Source organism: Eublepharis macularius, chromosome 5 (assembly GCF_028583425.1).
Source record: "Eublepharis macularius isolate TG4126 chromosome 5, MPM_Emac_v1.0, whole genome shotgun sequence".
Taxonomy (NCBI): domain Eukaryota; kingdom Metazoa; phylum Chordata; class Lepidosauria; order Squamata; family Eublepharidae; genus Eublepharis; species Eublepharis macularius.
In genome coordinates this window covers 161,581,002-161,601,150 of record NC_072794.1, presented here as the reverse complement: position 1 = coordinate 161,601,150, position 20,149 = coordinate 161,581,002, and the positions used below count along the sequence as shown (strand labels likewise).

At 44.2% G+C, this 20,149-nt stretch overlaps 1 protein-coding gene across 1 annotated transcript in view; it reads left to right on the top strand.

Annotated features, from left to right (window-relative positions):
- The window catches only part of CABLES2 (Cdk5 and Abl enzyme substrate 2), a 74,909-nt gene that overhangs the window by 24,130 nt on the left and 30,630 nt on the right, over nt 1-20,149 (top strand).

Here is a 20,149-nt window from a genome sequence, read left to right as displayed (position 1 = left end):
AAAAATATGAGGGTCAGGTTACAACCTAAAATGTAAAATATATTCCAAGATGGTATTTATTATGGATGTGCACAAAATATAGGTTAAAAACAAGTTAAAAACATAAGGCCTGATTGGCAGGCTCCGTGCATATGTTAAAAATTGCTAAAATGTTCTCCATACACAGATGATGATACAGTCCAATGACCAACACAAAGATACACTATACGCATTTCAGCCCTAAGGCCTTCTTCAGTGGTCAATTGTACAATATTTATAATCAAACACACCCACAAGTAGAAATGCTCCCGCTGCTTTATCTAAAAATGCAAAAAGAGACAAGCGGGAGGGAAAAAATTGTATTTAGTGTTGGCAGCTATGATGCTCTAGAAACAGACAACCAAGTCTTTGTTTTTTCATGCAACTGCTGGGTGCGTTCTTGCTGCGATTGTCAAAGCTATAACCAAATCTATATCATTATAACAGATACCTTTTTTGGAAAATCCAAATGAGGCTACTGTAAAGGACCACAACAATTCATAAACAGTTGTTGGTGAATCAGTGGATTGGATCTAGTGGAAAGAAGCCGTTGTTAAGACGGCTAGAGTGTAAATGGCGCCAGACTCGAGACGATGCGATGAGAATGTGTTATAGGGCTCAGTTGAAGGCCTATAAAGTGGCGGTGAAGGCAGCAAAGAGAAATTACTTTTCCACCTCCATCATATCCACTAGGGCTGAATCCACACTTCCACTTTTCTCTCGCAATGATTACGTTATTTTCTATTCCGCAATTACTCAGTAGGTGTTCACATTCCCGCCCAAATAGCATCTGTGTGGCGCTATCATTTGTGCACATTACTGTGTGAAATGCGGGATACAGGGAGGAGTGAGACCTACCATCACCAATGACGACAGTGGAATTTAAAAAAAAAAAACCTTCAGTTTTGCGCTATATTGCAATTCTATCAAAACCCAAATAAATAAATAAATAAATAAATAAAGATCAGGTTTGAAATTCAGCAAAGAGTGATCTCAGAGTTGAAATCCTACCGGTGGTGCCTGAAGATCTCACAGGATCACAACAGATCTCCTGATGACAGAGATCAGTTGCCCAGAAGAAAACAGCAATTTTGGTTAATGGACTCCACTGCTCCATTCCTCTCCAAACTCCCCACCCATATTCACCTACTAAAATCACCGTGAGTTTCCTAACCTCAGGCTGGCAATCCTACCTCACCATGAGGTTTTGCTTTTAACAGGGCGCCACATTCAAAGCAGCAACGGGGATCTGAATTAGAACGCAAGGTCGCAATAGCGCAAGGAGAGCACTTTTTTAAGAAAAAAGGGGGAGCAGGAGAGCTTCGGACACAGTCCTGGTTATAAGCATCCCTTTACACAGGGAAACTTTGTTCCTTTAAGGGGAGGCACTCTGAAGGAGGGGTGGTCTCTTGAGATGCACTTGTAAGCATTCACACTCATACTGAAAATAGCGCAAAAGGATCGTTTCCAAGCAGGAAAGAGTTTATCAAGGCGTTCTCAACTGAAGCGCAACCATAGCGAGAGAATGATGGAATTGAATAGAGAATGTGTGAACAGCAGTGAATATAGCGCCACGGTAGCAAAAAAGAGGCGCTAATGTAAGGACGTGTGGATTCAGCCTAGTTTGCGTCCAGCTCAATTGTTTAGAATTGATTCAGCGGTTAACTATTTTTTCTACATAGTCAAAAGTAGTAGATGATTCGATTTTTAGCTGTGACTTATTTCCGGCTTATTTTACGGATAAAGTCTCTGTGCTTTATCCCAACCTGGTTGCCAAATGTGTTGCTATTAGCATTCCAGCGGCTCTGACTGCATTGTTAGGACCCATCTTAGACTCCTTCAGTCCACTTACCCCCCACAGATGTTGAACTGTGATGGTTTAAGGCCTACCACCTGCTCGTTGGACCCCTGTCCCTCTTGGCTAATTAAAACTTGCCATGATGTAGTGGGAAGCCCCTTGTGAGCAATTAACTCTTCCTTGGGGTCGGGCCAATTTCCTAGCTCCCTCAAGGAGGTGATAGTGAGACCTATGTTGAAAACGCTTGGATAAAAGAGAGCTAGCTCTTGATCCGTTCCAGTCTAGGCTTTGGGACGGAGATTGCTTTAATAGCTCTGGTTGATGACATTCGGCTTCAGCTAAATAAGGGCAGTTGTGCGCTGCTGATTTTATTAGATCTGTCAGCAACATTTGACACAATTGACCATTTGGTCTTGGTTGACCGCCTACCGTCACTGGGGTAAGAGCTACAACCTTACAATGGTTTGCCTCCTTCCTCCTGGGACGCTCAATGTGGGTGGTCATTGAGGATGAGGATTTATCCTGATGGGAACTACCCTGTGGGGGCCTGCAGGGATCAATCTTGTCCCCGATGATGTTAGGAGATTTGGGGTTGGATGCCACCAGTATGCTGATAATACCCAACTCTACCTTCTTCTTAATAAGCAACCAGAAGCCAATATCTCTTCCTTGGCCCAATGACTGGATGCCGTAGTGCTGAGGAGTAGCCGGCTAAAGATAAATCCGTTGAAAACTGAGGTCCTGTGGGTGGGAAGGACTTGTCACTCCCATTACTCGACAGAGCCCAGCTTTCTGCTGTGAACTCCATGAAGAGTTTTGGGGTTTGGCTTGATTCTTCACTTTCCATGGACAAACAGGTGTCCATGGTGGCTAGAACAGCATTTTCATCTTCACCAGGCCCAACAACTTTCCCCATATCTATCTCCATCTGACCTTGTCGTATTAACCCATGCGATAATCACCTCTTGTTTAGACTACTGCACCTCTCTCTATGTAGGGCTACTCTTGAAGACACTCCACAGACTTCAGCTGGTGCAGAATGCGGCTTCTAAGTTGCCGACCAAGTCACCATGGTCAGCTCATATAACTCCAATATTGAAGCAGCTGCACCGGTTACCAATTAGACTCCGGATCTAATTCAAAGTGTTGATCCTCGCTTTGAAAGCCCTTCACAGTCTGGGACCCCCATACCTTTGGGTCTGCCTCTCCCATTATGAACCCCCCACACACACCTGCTTCGTTCATCTTTGCAGGGCTTGCTGGTGGTTCCTGACCCTGGGCTGGCACGACTTTCTTCCACCAAGAAGAGGGCTTTTACAATTGTGGCGCCCTCACTTTGGGATGCACTGTCAGAAGGCACTCATGCTCAGCAGGACCTGTTGATGTTTCAGAAACTCTGTAAGGCAGAACTTTTCCATCATGCCTTTACTATCTAATATTCTTTTGTAAGGCGGAGCAGATTGCTGTACCTTTTTATCTACCTGCAATTTTTATATTGTTCGCAGGGTTTTATAGGCTGGGGTTGGAACTAGAGTGTTTTGTAATTATTTGTACCAGGCTGTTTTATTGTGGTTTTGTTGAATGTTGTTTTTATACGGTTTTTTAGGGTTGTAATTGTTGAGAACCACTTCAAGATCTTAACTGATGAGAAGTGGTATAAAAAATTGAATAAATAAGCAAATAAAATAAATTTCCATCAGCAGAACAGGAATTTGCACTTCCCTCATCTTACGGCAAAGCAATGGGCTTCTTGAAATGTTGTTAGGGGACAGGGAAACCCTGAGAACAGTATGACAGTTGTGACAATCATATCTCAAATGTCCTGCCAGTCCTTCTGATTTTGGCCTCATGCAAAATCCAAATGATTGCCTACCAATCTGAGCCCATGGGCCTCCACTGGATTGGAGGGGGGAGCAAGCTTTAGTTTAAGAAGGGGAGAACTTTTTTCCCTCACAAAGGGACTTGGAGGTTCTGGTTAAGAGCATCAGATTAACCAGGGGTTTTTTTTAAGGTATGGTAGGTAGGCTTAAGGAAAAAAGCTTATTTTATGGGTGATCTGGTAAAAGCCAGAAGCACCAGCACCAAACCTACCTAGGCAGTTTCTAAGAACCAGAGACTGAGGGGTGAAAGGGGGAAATCTGCACTTTTGAGGGAACCTGTTGTGATAATCAGGTCCATTTTAAACTGAACTATTCCACATATAACACCTACACTTTTGAATACCTGTTTTGTTTTCTGTTAAATAAAGCATGTTGTTCTGCCTTCACCTGTGTCTTATCTGTCCAGTCAAATATTTAGTAAAATAAAGACTAAATTTACCTCATAGGTATATCCAATATTATTATAAAAGTGTGTGGAGAAGAAAGCTGTGGAAGCATGCCATTTACATGCTACCAACACTTCATCTTAAAATCTTGTGCCTAGGGTATGTTTGCCTCAGAACTAGAGATGGGCACGAACTGAAATACGAACCGAAATTAAGCACGAACGAGGCCGGTTCATGGTTCGCGAACCAGTGGTTCGTCAAATCCCATTTCTGACGAACCGCCACGAACTTTAGGCTGGTTCGTTTTTGTTGTTTTGGTTCGTCACGGCAGACAGCCTGGAGCCAATCAATGAGTTTCCTAGGCAACAGGGGATGGACTTCCTGCAGACCTTCTGCTGACCCGGAAATGATGATTTTCTGACCTGGCTGTGCCGTTTTCACGAAATTTGACGAACCACATGGTTTGGGTTTTTTCCGGTTCATGCACATTTCTACTCAGGACTTCATTCTACCATCGTTGACCGCCACAAGGGTAAACCTTGGAGGGTGAGGGTCCAGCAAAAATCCCCCTGCTTCTGTTGGCAGAAATCTCCTGCTGAACCCAATCCAGTATCTGGGTCTCTTTTCAGAAAGGCATAGAGCTGTTCAACCACTCCAACACATGCATTATGCCTGCATTTGGGGTCCAACAATAGCAACAATCTGCATTGCCCAAATGATCGATTCTGCAAGGCGCTTCTTCTGACCTTCTGCACGAGCGCATTGTCAGCAGCTCTTAACTGTTAAAAATGCTGAATAGGCGTTCTTGTCTCTGGTTTTGAAAAATTCAAAACTCATTGGTGTGGGCCATGGGGTTTCTGAGTATTTTGAAATAAACCACACAGGAATGAGGATGCACACAGAGTTCTATAGCGTAACACTCATCGCCTGACTTAGATGCAGAAGACGCATCTGTGCTCTAATACCTTGAGAGATAATATCAGCAAGCCACATCTGCTTAATTGCTCATCCCGAGCAGAAGGCAGAAGCAAATGAGCTGGTGGTTGGTAAAGATATCTGCAGGCTAGGGATAGTTCTTTAACTGTCTGGCACCACCCATTTTACTGGAGGTGTAGGGTGGGAGAGCCTGTTGGAAAAGAGCTGCCTTATTCCCGCCAGTAACCTCCAGCATTTATATAACTTTGTGTGTTCTGTTGTTGTGATCCTTATTTTCCATCTTTGGCAATGTAGCCAGAAGATTCCCATGACCCTTGCACCATCCAGTGCTGGCATTTTTAGTTTCCTGAATAAAATATTTAAATCAATACTTACTTACAGGGCATGCCTGCAATTTAATAGTCCTTTCCCACCCATCTCTTTTGGTTTTCGGTTCAGTAGATGACCAATAGGTAATTGAATGTTGTGTTTTTGAGGTCAGACCACACATTACTTCTCCCCAGTAACATCTAGTAAAGGAAGGTGTGTGATGTGAAATTGTTGTGCTCAGTTTCCCCATCTCTATGCCCCCCGTCCCGGGCTTGGTGGACTGCCCCTTGTAGAGCAGCAAGGATGTGGAACGTAACCAGGGCTCATTTAGTAGAAAAAGAGCTGGAGGAACTCATTAGCATAACTCTTTAGCATATGCCACACCCCTTGACATCACCATAAGTGTGTCATTGGCATAACTGATTTGCATATGCCACACCCCCTGACATCACCTATCCTGGCTGTTTTGGACCGAATCCTGGCCATTCAGGGCCAAAATTGCGCCCAAAATGGCAAAAAGGGGATGAAAATGGCCAAAAAGTGGCCCAAAATGGTCAGGATCGGGCCACTGCTGAGTGGGAGCGTGACCATCACCTGTCAGAGGCCCAATCCGGGCCGTTTCGGCCCCAGTCCAGGCTGAAATGGGCCCAAAATGGCCGAGTCAGGTGGACGGGGCCACCTGACATGTGACCTCTTTGAGGAACTGCTGGAACTGTGTTCTTGCACGTTACCCCTCGAAATGAGCCCTGAACATAACTGCTTGTACCATATTGGCCTCTCTGCTTGATTTTAGCCATTTCCCTTCTTCACCGCAAGTCCAATTCTGTGTGGCTTCTATCCACGTGGATACCACAAACCCCAGAAGAGTCTTGTCAGTAGTGAAAGGGGGCCTTTCCTTCCACTAGCAAAAAAGCTGGTAGGATGCAACCTAGAGACTGGTTGTACTGGGCTATTTTAGCAAAAAAGTTTCTAACCTCCAAATTCAGGTGAAAGCATCTGATCTCCTAGCGGATATGCCCCAGATTAGTACTGGATCAACCTGTAATGAACTGTGACAGGTAGCATTTATGCAGGCATACAGTCTGAAATGCTGTAGTCCAGCAATAGCAATGCCACCATACTGGCTGTTGTGTGAACTGGTTTCAAAATACTGTGGGAAGCAACCACCTTAAGATATAATCAAGACAGTGTTTGGATGTATCGCTGTGTTTGTGCTTGCCTATACAATTTCTCAGTTTGTGCATGCATCTGTGGCAATTGCCTACTACATTGTAATGAAGAAAACACACAATACCAGGACACCACTATAACGAATGTACATATATTCCTGTCCACATGTGAGTCCGTTAACACCACCTTCTTCTCAAGCCCTCAGAGAATGAGTTTGGTTCTTGCAATTTTCTTGTATCCAGTCTGAATTTTTGTATGCCCAAGATGAAGTGAGTTCTCTCACGAAACGGGTTAATGACAATTGCCTGCACATCCCCGTCGGCGTTGTTGGACAAATCTTGAATTTTGGGACTGGGAATGTGATTACATCTTCCACAATTCTCTCCATGGGCTTCCATATAAAAAAAAAAAAAATTTTTTTTTGCATGTTGCACTTTAAATGAAAGCAAGGAACTATACGGACTGTAAAGACTTGTTTGAACAACATATGTGCTGTATATGATTATACTGTGTATTTCTGTATTGTATATATTTGAACACATCGCACTTTGCACTTTTACATGTGGACAGGAATATATGTACATTCGTTATAGTGGTGTCCTGGTATTGTGTGTTTTCTTCGCAACAATTGTTCCAGGGCCGCCCGTGGTTTTTCTACTACATTGTAATGTTCAAAAATGCGGGAGGGAGTAAGTTTATGCTTTGAAGTCGTACTGGAGTGTTGAAACGGAAATCTACAGGCTGGGAAAATAACAGACCTTTTTTTTAAAAGACTGGAATGGCCCTCCTTGATTTTAGAAGCCTGTTTTAGTATGTGTCCCAGCTACCCATTGCTGATATTAATCTGCTGCTAAAGTCTTATTCTTCATGAAGTTTGACATTTATGTCCAATGTACAATATGCCATTAAATTTGATGAGCAAAAGCTTCATTATGGATATGGCTTTCTGTGTCTCGAAATAAAATCCCTCTTGCTTTTAATGCTTCACTTGCCAGAACTGCGGAGCTATAACAGTGATATATTGGCACCCTTGCCTGGTGTTTTAATTAATATATACGCCTCTCTCCTTCCCTCCTCTCTCATTCCATACAGGTTCTCCAAACTCTGCTTGTACAGATTATATGGGGTGTGTTATTGCTGTAACAAACTTTCTGTTTCAGCGGCACTTTCTAGTTATTTCAGCAGGCATTTCATAGGATTCTAGGGTGCCTCTTGCAGGATGGAGGGGGGACGTGACTTATATTACAGTACATCCAGGAGTCATTTCATAGAAAAAGAGCTGGAGGAACTCATTAGCATAACTCATTAGCATATGCCTCATCCCTTGCCATCACCGGAAGTGTGTCATTAGTATAACTGATTTGCATATGCCACACCCCCTGACATCACATATTCTGGCTGCTTTGGACCCAATCCTGGCCACTCAGGGCCCAAATTGGGCCCAAAATGGCAAAAAGGGGCTTAAAATGGCCAAAAAGGGGCCCAAAATAAGCAGGATCTGGCCATTGATGAGTGGGAGAGTGATCCACCACCTGTCAGAGACCCGATCTGGGCTGTTTCGGCTCCAATCCAGGCCGAAACGAGCCCAAAATGGCCGAGAGTCAGGTGGGCGGGGCCACTTGACATGTGACCTCTTTGGGGAACTTCCGGAACTGCGTTCCTGTGCATTCCCCCTCGAAATGAGCCCTGAGTATATCTCCCTTCCTGCTGCATATAGTAGAAATCCTTTTATTCCAGACTCCATGGCTCTAAAGAATTTCTAGCATTATTACACCGTTCTTCTAGACAGATTAGTGCCTCACCCAGAGCGGTGAACAAGTTAATGTTATTATTATTCCTCACAATACAGCTGGGAAACTGGGGCTGAGAGGAGTGGCCCAAGGCCACCTACTGAGCTCATGGCAGTCGTGGGATTTGAACCAGCAGAGCACTGATTCGCAACTGGACCACTTAACCACTGTGTTCCAGCAGTTCTGTGGTTCTGCTTGTGGGACTGGTGATAGTGTTCTATTTCTTGTTTCTTTCTTTTTTTCTTTCTTCCTTCCTTCCTCCATTTAGTGACTGTTTCCTTTTTACCTGCGTCACATTCTTGAATCTGCAAATATCCCAATTTTGCCATCCTCTGTACAAGCAATGAGGATTCGAACATCTCGGACGCTTGCTTTGAACTTGCTGTGTGCCATGTGCAGGAGCCAGAAAGTCTCTCTGATCTCTAGTACGTGCCACTGGGGGAGGAAATCTCCAGTTTCACATGCTAACAAGACTCTGTGTATTGCAAGAGACTCGATTTGGCAACCTGCTGCCCTCATCGTGTTAAATGTCAGTCTGCATTGTGTCTTGCCAAGGCAGTAAAAGTGGGGTTAATACGTAAGTGGAGAATGTTCTTGAAATTTCTGCCACATTGACGTATGTTTGTCATTAAACTAGATTGGGGGTAGGGAGTATATCTCCAATCAGGAGCTATATTTTTAAAAGCGGAGCAAGAAAACACTGCAGATATTTGTCCTGAGGGAAGAATGATGCTATAAAGTAGAATTGGTGGGCCGAAACCAAGGATGCTTTTGAGGGTTTCGGTGCCGGAGGATTAATAATAATAACAACATTCGATTTATAAACCATCCTTCAGGACAACTTAATGCCACACTCAGAGCGGTTCACAAAGTGTGTTGTTATTATCCTCACAACAAATTAGAGACAAATTGTGATAGGGAAGAATGAGGAACTTGGTGAGCCGGTGAAATTCCACAAGATTCTAGAAGAAGCAGCAAAATTATCTTACCAACTCAAAGAGGCGAATGTCTCTTTTTTAAATGCTGAAGAAACAAGAAGGGTTGAGGGGGTACAATAAGACGAGGCAGCCGGTATATGTACGTTTTGAGCTGAGTAGTTAGCAAAGGGAGACCTATTAGTAAAAAGAAGCAGCAATAAAAAAAATATTTAGAACATTTTTATGCTGCCTAAGAACCTACTCGAGATGCCTTACAAGATAAAAAAAAAGATAAAAACAACACATAAGATATTAATTAAAATCCAGCATTAAAAAGCCACAGCCCAGCATAAAACCCCATATATCATAAAAACAGACTGCAGATAGTTTAAAATAAAGTTTCCGGGCTAAAATAGTGTCTAAAACTCCACTGCCTAATTAAAAGCCTCAGTGAACAGAAAACAATGTTTGTGCCAGGTGAGCCTCAAGTGGAATGACATTTATTGAGAAAGGTGCCATTATTGAAAAGGCCCTGTCTCTGTTTGCCACCCACCTTAGCTCTGAAGGTGAGGGCATAGAGAGCAGGGTTTGTGAGGCAGATTTTAACTGGTGAGTGGGACAATATGGGAGGAGGCAGCCCTTTGGGTACCCAGATCTGAAGCCATTCTTCTTGGAACAAAAAGCTGTGGGTTTGCAGGAAAGGGAACCTCAAGCTGGGGAATTGAAGGCTGGGGAAGTCCGGCTGCTTGGAGCAATTTCTGTTTGCCCCAGGTCAGTGTTAGTTCTGACTTTGATAGTGCCAGAAATGTGCCTGGTGCTGTACAGATTAGAGTGATGTAGCCTCTGTCCACAGAGGACTTGTAGTCAAGCCATATGCTACATTCAGTGATTCACAAGCCCAATTTCAAAGCTGGTGATCCAGACTAGAGATGGGCACGAACCAAAATTAAGCACGAACCAGGCCGGTTTGTGGTTCGCGAACCACAGTTCATCAAATCCCATTTCTTCCTGTACATAATTGTATATAGTTAACTATTACTTTGTTGTTCTTTGTTAACTCTGTTCACTGATTTTAGTATGTTAATAAAAATATTACTTAAAAAAAAAATCCCATTTCTGACAAACTGCCACGAACTTTTAGGCTGGTTCATTTGGTTCGTTTTTTGTTTCGTCAGTGCAGACAGCCTGGTGCCAATCAATCAGTTTCCTAGGCAACGGGGGATGGACTTCCTGCAGACCTTCTGCTGACCTGGAAGTGATGATTTCCTGACCCAGAAGTGGCATTTTGAGAACTGGTTCGCGAACTAGGGGTAGATTCATGAAAGTTTGTAGTTCATGAAATTTGACCAACCACGAACCACATGGTTCGGTTTTTTTCTGGTTCGTGCCCATCTCTAATCCAGACCTTAAAAACAGAATCTGAGTCTTTCATGTGATGATCATGGTTCACATATCAGCCCAGTATGTAGACTGCTCATGTGAAGGAGGAGACAGGGGCATATCCAGATGGCCTGCAAAGTGTGTGGTGCAATGAGTTGCATAAATTCTTAGGCATGTACACCTTGCCATATGGTTCATCCATCAGGGATGAATATGACAGGGTATACATGATGCATTGTACTCACATTGGGGGCAAAGTTGCAATGACACTTACTTGCGTGGGCCTCATCAGGAACAGTCTATGATTCAGGGCAGTGAGTAAACCAACACAGACTGCTAGATATGGGGCCTGCAGCCTATGGCTCAAGAGCCAAATATGGCTTAGCACAAAACCCAGTATGACTCCTTTTAAAAAGACAATGAAATGTTTAAGTTAAGGTATATTGGAACGGTATAGGGGTTGCTGCCCTGACCTGGATAGCCCAAGTGAGCCTGATCCCATCCAATCTCAGAAGCTAAGCAGGATCAACCTTGGTTAGTACTTGGATGGGAGACCACCAAAGAAGACCAGGCTTACACAGGGAGGCAATGGCAAGCCACCTCTTTTAGTCTCTTGCCTTGAAAACCCCAGCAGAGGTCACCATAAGTCAGCTGTGATTGGGCAGCAGTCTCTACCACTGCCATATGGGATGCTAGAATAGCCAGAATGTGAAGGAAATGGCTGGCCAAAATTTTAATAAGACCAAAGTTGTTCTTACAGAGGAGCTTTAAGGAAAAGGAAATTATAGAGGTGAGCAGTGGCCAGTGATCCACCGTGCACAGATTTATGATGATGTACTAAAACAATAGCACAGGGTGCTCTTGTGTATACTTGTGTATATTTAACATATTGTGGTCTCGTGTGTGATACAATCTAACAAGACTTGCAACGTTTGGGCTGCAAAGACTTCATGGATTATGAATCGGCATATCAATCATTAGTAAAATTAAGCTGCATATTTTCAGTTATGCAAATAGACTTCCTTATTCTGGCTCTTTGTTCTTTTCCTGTTCTGAATTTTGATGGGGTGTGGCTCTTTAATTGTAAAAGGTTACAGACCCCTGTGATAGATTTTTCTCCACTCGCTCTTAATAATAAAAGAGATGGGAGATGTGGGCTGGGTCTTGAAGCAGCCGTGGAAATCCTGTTGTAATGTTCTTAGGACTTACAACCCCTTTTTCCTGGGGCGGAGTAAATGGGAATGTGTGGGAGCCAGAATTAGGTATTGGGTGCAGAATTCAGTTTCCTGATGCTCTCAGCTTTGACCACTTTTGGAAAAAAGGGAAATTTCGAAGACGTGACTGCAAAAATGCATGTGAAAGACAGAGGGCACATGGCCTGGAAACAACAGGTTCCATATTCAGTCTTTCATATCTCAAGTTTTAAAAGATCTCAGCTAGCAGGACTGGGAAGACCTGCCTGCGATCCTGGAGTCCTTTTCCACCTTACTGGGCTGAATGGACAAATGGAAATGTTATTCAGCCAGTATGAAAACACCTTCATATAGCATGAGAGAGAGAGAGAGAGAGAGCACTTTGGATGTTACAGGGGAGACAGAACAAGGTTTCCAGGGCTGCAGCGTAGTTCCTCTTCACTCCCCGTGACCCGAAGAAATTAAACAAAATAAGAGAAATTCCACTGACTTACTCAAGTTGTATAATTTTATAAAGGCCAGCATTCAGCTAATCTTGGCTCTGAATCTGTTTGCTGAGAGCAGGGGTGTGTGTGTGTGTGTGTTTAATTGGCATGGAGTACACACAGCCCTGGGAATAGAGATCCAGTGTCAGTCTCACGGCAAGGAATAAGAAGCCGCTGGATACACCAAGCCAAGTAGGAATCCTGTTTGTGTATTTTTTTGCTCAACAGGGTATCGCTCCCCGTTGCTGCTCTTTGAGCTCTGGCTTTCTTGTAGGGGCTCTTGGGATAGCTGGACTTTTGTCTTTCACAGTTCAAGCATCTCTGCGTGCTCCATTGTTTTCCCCACCCATCAATTCTGTCTTCTGCTTGCCAGACCCCTGGCTATTTCTGTGGCTAGGGCCAGCGCTGCTTCTTGTAAGCCCCAGGCCTGCTTCCCGGGCATTTATTTACTTACTTACATACTTTATTTAAACCTGCCTTTCTCTCCAGTGGCCCCAAAGCAGCTCGCGTTGTTCTCCTCTGCTCTATTTTATCCTCACAACAGCCCAGTGAGGTAGGTGTGATTGGCCCAAGTCTCCAGGCACGTTTCCATAGCAAAGTGGGAATTTGAACCTAGATCTTCCAGATCATAGTTGAGCACTCTAACCACTAAACAACGCTGCGTAGCCATGGCTAAGACTGGCTTTTGCAGTCTTTTATTCCATAATATTGTATTTCACTCCTTCCAAAAGAGAACTTATTTCAAAGGAGGTTTTTTCCCCACAGTCTTTCCCTAAATTTCCCCAAATGGTTAGCCATGTTTGTCTGTAGCAGTGGAAAAGAGCAAGAGTCCAGTAGCACCTTTAAGACTAACAAAATAAGTGGTAGGGTATGAGCTTTTGTGAGACATAGCTCACTTCTTCAGATACCTGAATCTTCAGGTATCTGAAGAAGCGAGCTGTGGCTCACGAAAGCTCATACCCTGCCACTATTTTTGTGAGTCTTAAAAAGGTGCTAATGGACTCTTGCTCTTTTCCACTCCTAAATTTCCCAGTTTTGCTGTTCAAAAAGTCGGGATAGTTTTTTTTTTTTTTTCTTTTCAGGCCTTACACCTCTAGTCCCTGGGCTGGGCTTCCCCCGCCCTTGCGTCAAGGGACTATGTTTAAGGGGCAGGGGGGCAGCTTTCAAGGCAGAATAATTGGCGATGAACGTATCAAGTATTGAAATTACCTGAATGGAAAGTGGAAACTGTATCTGTTTGAAGAAACACGATGGTGAAAATGGAAAGGAGAGGGGTTTTTTTACCACCCTGACTTTTTATCAAGTGATATCTGAGAAGGATTAGAAGAACGGTGCCCTGAATTAGACCATTGGACCACCATGGTCCGTATTGTCTACTCAGACTGGCAGCTGCTCTCTAGGGTCTCAGGAAGGGGTCTTTTACATCACCTACTTTTCACTGGAGATACAGTGGAGAGGACTGAACGTGGAACTTTGCACATACAAAGCAGAGGCTCTTCTGCTGAGCCGCACCACCTCCTCAAATGTTACTTAGAGCAGAGTTGTTTCTGGCAGGAGCGGGTGGGGAAGCCAGCTCTCTGGAATTACTTGGTTTGAGATCAGGGCTCGTGCTGAGGTCTTCCTGGGGGGGTGGAAGGCACTCAACCTCCTAGTCGCCCTCTGCCACTGGCCAGAGGTCTGAGAATCCTTCCACCCATTCCCACAGCCTCGGATCAACTGGCCACTGTGTGGAAGTCTTCAGTAATAATTGGAAATTGCTCTGTGTTTTCCTTTCTTGGCATGCATGATAGGAACAAAATCTCTCAAGGGGCTCTTTTCTGTATGGATCTGTCTAAAATGCCTCTGCGTGCCTGTAAAAATAAAGAAATCATCCACTGTCCCTAATACATATTCTCTCCTTCCTTGCAACCACCAAAATTGGCTTCCAAAGCAAATCTCAGAGTCTCTCTACACGAGGCATCTGACACGTGAAGAACACGTGTCGGGAGATGTAACAGTAGCCAGGAAGAGTAGTTTTAAAAGACAGAGCCGGCAGCAGGGCAAAGGCTTTGCTATACACTGGAGCTGTGTGAAGGAGCTGTGAAATACCAGAAGGGAAACTTCAGCTTATTATAACCTCTCTAGGTCCAAGCCCAGCTCTGGAAGGCAGCTCCAGCCCATTTCCTTTCCTAGCTGAACTCTGGTTGCGATCCCACACACTTTTAGACTGCAGAGGTGAAATTGACACAGCCTTCAGGGAGGCAAAGGTGAAATTAACAAACCCTCTGAGGAGTGATCTCTACCGGCTCTGTCTTTTTAAACTACACTTCCCAGCTAACATTGTGTCTCCCTACACCTGACGAACTCATGCCAAGGAGTCTCAAGTGGAGAGATTTCTCATTTTAATGCAAATAACAACCAAGGGTCAAGGCAGTTTTCTTGTGCAGAGGAGCTAGATGCAGGGAGAATGGAAGGTGTTGCTTCTCTCTGCCCTCAGTGATGGTAGTTTATTGATGATGACCTGTGTGGTGTGGTGGTTAGCATGTCAGGTTAAGCCTAGAGAGATTCCTGCTCGGCCCTAAAGCTCACTAGTGAGCAGGACTCCAATCTAAGTGCTTTGAAATCAGTGGGTTTAGACTGGAGTAACTCTGTATACGATTGCATATTTGTGACCTTGGGCTAGTCACTGCCAAGCCTACCTCACAGGGTTGATGTGAGAACAGAAAACTGGGAGGGAGAAATCCTGAGCTCCTTGGAGGGAAGGAATGATGAGAATGGACGGATAGATCTATGTATTTTTCCCCAATTTGTGTTGTAACAATCGATTAGCTTCAGTTTTGTGTTGTGGTTTTTCAACTAGCTAACAAAACAAGATTTTTCTTAAAAACAAACACACAAAAGGTTAACTGTGACCTTTTGTGACTTGCACATTTTTTTGTCTGTGTCCTTCTAAAGAGCACCAGAAGCTAATTTTAGCTAGTTGTATGCTCTGGGGGTCCACATGTGTGTGCATACAGTGGCCTCTGCCCCTTCTGGGCGAAGTGAGAAAAAATGTCCCCTGTGGAAGTCGATCAGCATACTTTATCCACTTGCCTAGAGGGCACTGATAAGCAGCCATACAGAATTTCTGCTATCTAAATTGCACTCCGCTGCCGTTTCTGTAGTTGCATAGCAAAGGGATCAAATTCTCAGAGCTGTCAGTAACATTTTCTCCTCCTGTGATACCCCACCCCCACCCCCATGTTTTTGGGTTTTGTTTTGCCTATTCCCATTTATCACAGTCAAGGCTGTGTGTGTTGCATGCGGAAATTGACATTGGATGAGATGAGCACGTGCTGGGACTCTGCTTAAAAATGTGGGGGTGAAATCCTGATGAAATTTCAAGAGCGGCATAAAAGGAGGAGGGTTTCCAACAGCCTAGGCTATGGCCTCGGTGCCCTTCGTGGTAGCAGAAGGGGAGTGGGTTATTCAAAATAAGCATGCACACCCCAGTTTGTACAAACTGTACTAAGCTTGTATTGTCGAAGGCTTTCACGGCCGGAGAACGATGGTTGTATCCTCCTCAGGATACAGTGAAGCCTCCCGCCATTAGCATTCCACACCCTGGGAAACTCTTACAGGATGACTCAGCCCAAACCCACCTTCCTGAGTAGATATAAATGACCTGCCAACATCTTTTCCACACTGTGACACTGAGAGATCTCTGTCTTTTGGTGCTACACCTCTGAAGATGCCAGCCGCAGCTGCTGGCGAAACGTCAGGAACTACAATGCCAAGACCACGGCAATACAGCCCGGAAAACCCACAACAACCATTGTACTAAGCTTCTCTTGATGCAGATTCTTTCATGTGTGCAGAGTCTATATACCCTGGTGATAGTTTCACTGTCGCGTCACAGCATAGCAGTTTCAGGTGGGGAGCCTCGTTGGTCTTTATTAGAGCCGCAAGAGGCACAGAGTATATTGTGCTGTTGGTTTACAAAACACGAAGGAATCAGCACAAATTTATTACTTCAGTTATGCACTACTTTTCTCCCTGACGAGACTCAAAGCGGCTTATGGGGCTGATGCGGTTGAAGGAGTTAAAAACTAGAAGCAAATCCAGTATCTACTACTGACCTATGGTGGCCAATTTTGGGGATAATTCCATTAGTCAAAAAGAAAAAAAACAGGCATTATGACTGGGAATCAGGAAGCGGGGATAATGGTGTCTCCTATTATGTTTTGCAAGCATCTCTTTTAGTTGGCTTAAATCAATCTTCTGGGCTTGAACAAAATAAGTTCTGAAGGAATCATCCCCCAAGTGAAAACTGCTGCAGTTCTTTCGGGGCTTAGGAGACATAATCACGTTCCTGCTTGAAGATGGGGGTTGTGCACATACATCGTTGCGCTATAACAATTCTATCTCTGTCGAAACAGCTTAGCTGTTTGTGATGAGTTGCAAGAAAGGACGTCTGTTGGTATGCATCAACTAAAAATAAAAAGAAATTAAATCTGTAGACAAATGCCCGTAATCAAGCCAATTGTTGCTAGCTTCATGGCTTGCAAAAAGGAAAGATGCTGTGATCTGATCAACTAATTTTTGCTGAAAACAAAGATGGATTTCACAAGACATATCTTTTTTTTCTGTCCTGTAGGCAGAGATTATAGGTAGCTGCCTTTTTCCAAAGTAAAAACCCAAACACAAGTCATGTGAAACCTTTTATTAAAACCAGCCGCAGTAACCCAAGGTGGTTTTGCACACTCAGTTGTGTGTTATGCGGCTTTTGTGCTTGGATTTTATTTACTCTTATTTTGTATTTGCGTACAGTGTGTTTTATAGTAAGAAGGGCTACAAGGTTTAACTGAACAACTGGTCAGTTAATTTATCAGTAAGAGCATGTTTTCGCTGGTGAGAATGAAAGTTGAGGGTGTCTTTGCACGTGGCTTCCTTTGGAGTAAATTCTTGTCATGCAACTGATAGCTGGGTCAAGATGGGTAGCCTTGTTAGTCTGTCTGTAGCAGCAGAAAAGAGCAAGAGCCCAGTAACGCATGTAAGATTAACAAAATTTGTGGTACGGTATGAGCTTTTGTGAGTCACAGCTCACTTCTTCAGATACCCATCTGAAGAAGTGAGCTGTGACTCACGAAGGCTCATACCCTACCACAATTTTTTTTTAGACTTATAGATGCTACTGGACTCTTGTACTTTTCTGCAACTGATAGCCAGTGAAATATTCCTGCGATCTTCATTGGCCCCTGACGTACCTTACAACTTGTTAAATCTCTTTCAAGGCTCAAAGCAACAGTGGGTTGGGTTTTTCTGAGTGGAGGGGTGCAGCGCGAGAGAAAGGGAGCCTGTCTGCTATTTTTCTCCTCATAACAGTGTATGAGGCGATTCTCCCCCCCCCCCCCCCCCCCGTTTTATCCTCGGAATACCTCTGAGGTAGGGTAGGCTGAAAGACCGTGGCAGGCCCAGCCTTGCCCAACAGGCTTCATAGCAGAATGGGAATCTTAACCCATTCGCCCCAGATCCTAATCTGACACTTTAACCACTCTAACCCACTACCTCCCAGGCCCCACCTTCTTCAAGCTGTAGCCTTAATCTGGGTTGTCCGTTTGTCTCCCTTAACAGCTGTTTCCCCCCCCCCCCCCCGGCTGAAGTGCACCTCTTGGGAAGTTCAATATTCTAACAAAGATGCTTCACTGTGAAAGAACTGATTTCACATAGAGAGAGCGTGACGAAAATTTCCTCTTATTTACCATGAAGTCTGTTCAAAAAGCGACCAATGGGTGGTGCTACTCTTGAGGCCAGTTCTTTTACACTGCTTACTCACACTTTGTCCACTTCGGTTGCACGGGGATTCGAGAAGTTGTTGGGTTTGCTTTCTAGTGAAAATATCAAGGCCCTCAACCAGAGGAATAACTCACGGCAGACTCCCTGAAGTAATAAATAGCCTTCACTTTCCACAGCTGTGTATTTTACCCTTTACTGCCAAAGAGCGAAAAGCTGCTCTCGGTGGGGAAGTCGGTCTCGGAGTGCTTGACGTGCTGTTAGGAAAGGAGAGTAAAAATAGTAAAATTGCAGCTTTTCAAAACATGGTTTTCAAGAACAGGATTCGTAGGACTTTAATGGCAACGCTCTGTGCAGCGTGATTGATTGTGGAAACTGTTCTTTTGACGCTCTTGCTCCAGAGAGCAATTTTGTATAATATCATAGACTAATTCAGAGACTGCCGTTCTCAACGCAGAGGCGGAATTGGACTTGAAACCCGTTTCCAGCATGGGTGCCTGTTTACCATTTTCTCCTCTCTAGAATCGGCAGCAAATGTCACTTGTATGAGTTCTAATTACCCAGCAGAAATAGCTGTGCCAGAATTGCCTTTGATGCTCAAATATAGTTCAGGGTTTGTGACTTAGGCTGCAATTTACTCATTTTTAAAGTGCCCATCCATATATATGCACCATTGCACCTATTACCTTAAACAGGCTCAAAAAGTCATAGATTGCTCATCTTTCCATCTATAAAATGCAAATTACGTGGTTGTGCCAATTCAGGTTTGCTTCTGGGGTGGGAAGGAGGGGAGCAGGTTAACCTTTCAGCCCTGTCAATTTCATGGTTGGAAACTAGGCTCCCTATTTCCTTATTAGCATTTTTTAAAAGGAGAAAATCCATATGATGCAATGCATGGCCTATTCTCTGAAGCACCTATGTTTGAGAGCCGAGACAAGATTATATCTCTTCTCTTTGCTTTGTGTTCCCTCTTTCTCTTCAGAAGTTCTTAACATTAGGGGAATATGCCAAACTGCAGTTTTCCACCTGCAACGTGAAGAAGTACAGTCCATTCTACCAAATGTTTTTCCAACAGAACTCCGAAAAACACAAAGGGAATCTAGGGAATGTTCTCACAGAACAAGGCTACTTAGAGTCTCTCTACACGAGATGCTTCAGCGTGTATTCGTCGAGTGTAGGGAGACGCAATGTTAGCCGGGAAGCGTAGTTTTAAAAGACAGAGACCGTGGAGATCACTCCTCAGAGGGTTTGTTAATTTCATCTTTGCCTCCCTGAAAGCTCTGTCAATTTCACCTCTAAAAGTGTGTGGGATCACAACCAGAGTTCAGCAAGGAAAGGAAATGGGCTGCAGCTGCCTTCCCGAGCTGGGCTTTGACCTGGAGAGGTTATAATGGATTGAAGTTTCCTTTCTGGCATTTCACAGCCCCTTCACACAGCTCCAGTGTATAGCAAAGCCTTTGCCCTGCCGCAAGCTCTATCTTTTTAAACTGCCCCTGCCGGATAACATTGCCTCTCCCGACACGTGTTCTTCATGTGTCAGATGTCTTGGGTAGAGAGACTCTTACTCATGAATCAAACTGTGTAATAGTTTTGGTGCTAGATCAAGCTGTTCTGGGAATCCATTAGACACTTACCTGGGGTTCTCTATTGGCAGGCAAGCTTATCTGGTACTACTGGTCTCCTTCTCCAAACTGGGCAACTGCCAGAAGTGGTGTGTGTTTAGGATACGTAGTTCATGCAGGATAATTGTGAGGTCCCCCGTGGCTGATCTTTGCCTCAGAAGAACTGTGTGCCCCTTGCAGTGAGTCCCACAATCCTCTGCAGTGCTCACAGGTTCCATGGTAGGTGTTTAGAGAGCTATCAGCGTGACAGTTCAGTTAGGAAAGTGTTCCTGAAAGACAGAGGTCCAGCAACTTTAAACTGATTCTGTCAAGACATGGGAGGGGGAGAGAAAAATTACTAAACATATAGGTCTGCTGTTGTGCTAAGACAGCTTGCATATCTCGGAGGCCATGAACTAATACTGTTCGCTCTTCATGGTGTTGTACATTTTTGCAGAAGGCGTTTTATCTCCCAGCGCTGCTCTCTAGAGTTTTTAGAAGACATAGTGGAATGTGCCAGTGTCCGAAGGTACTT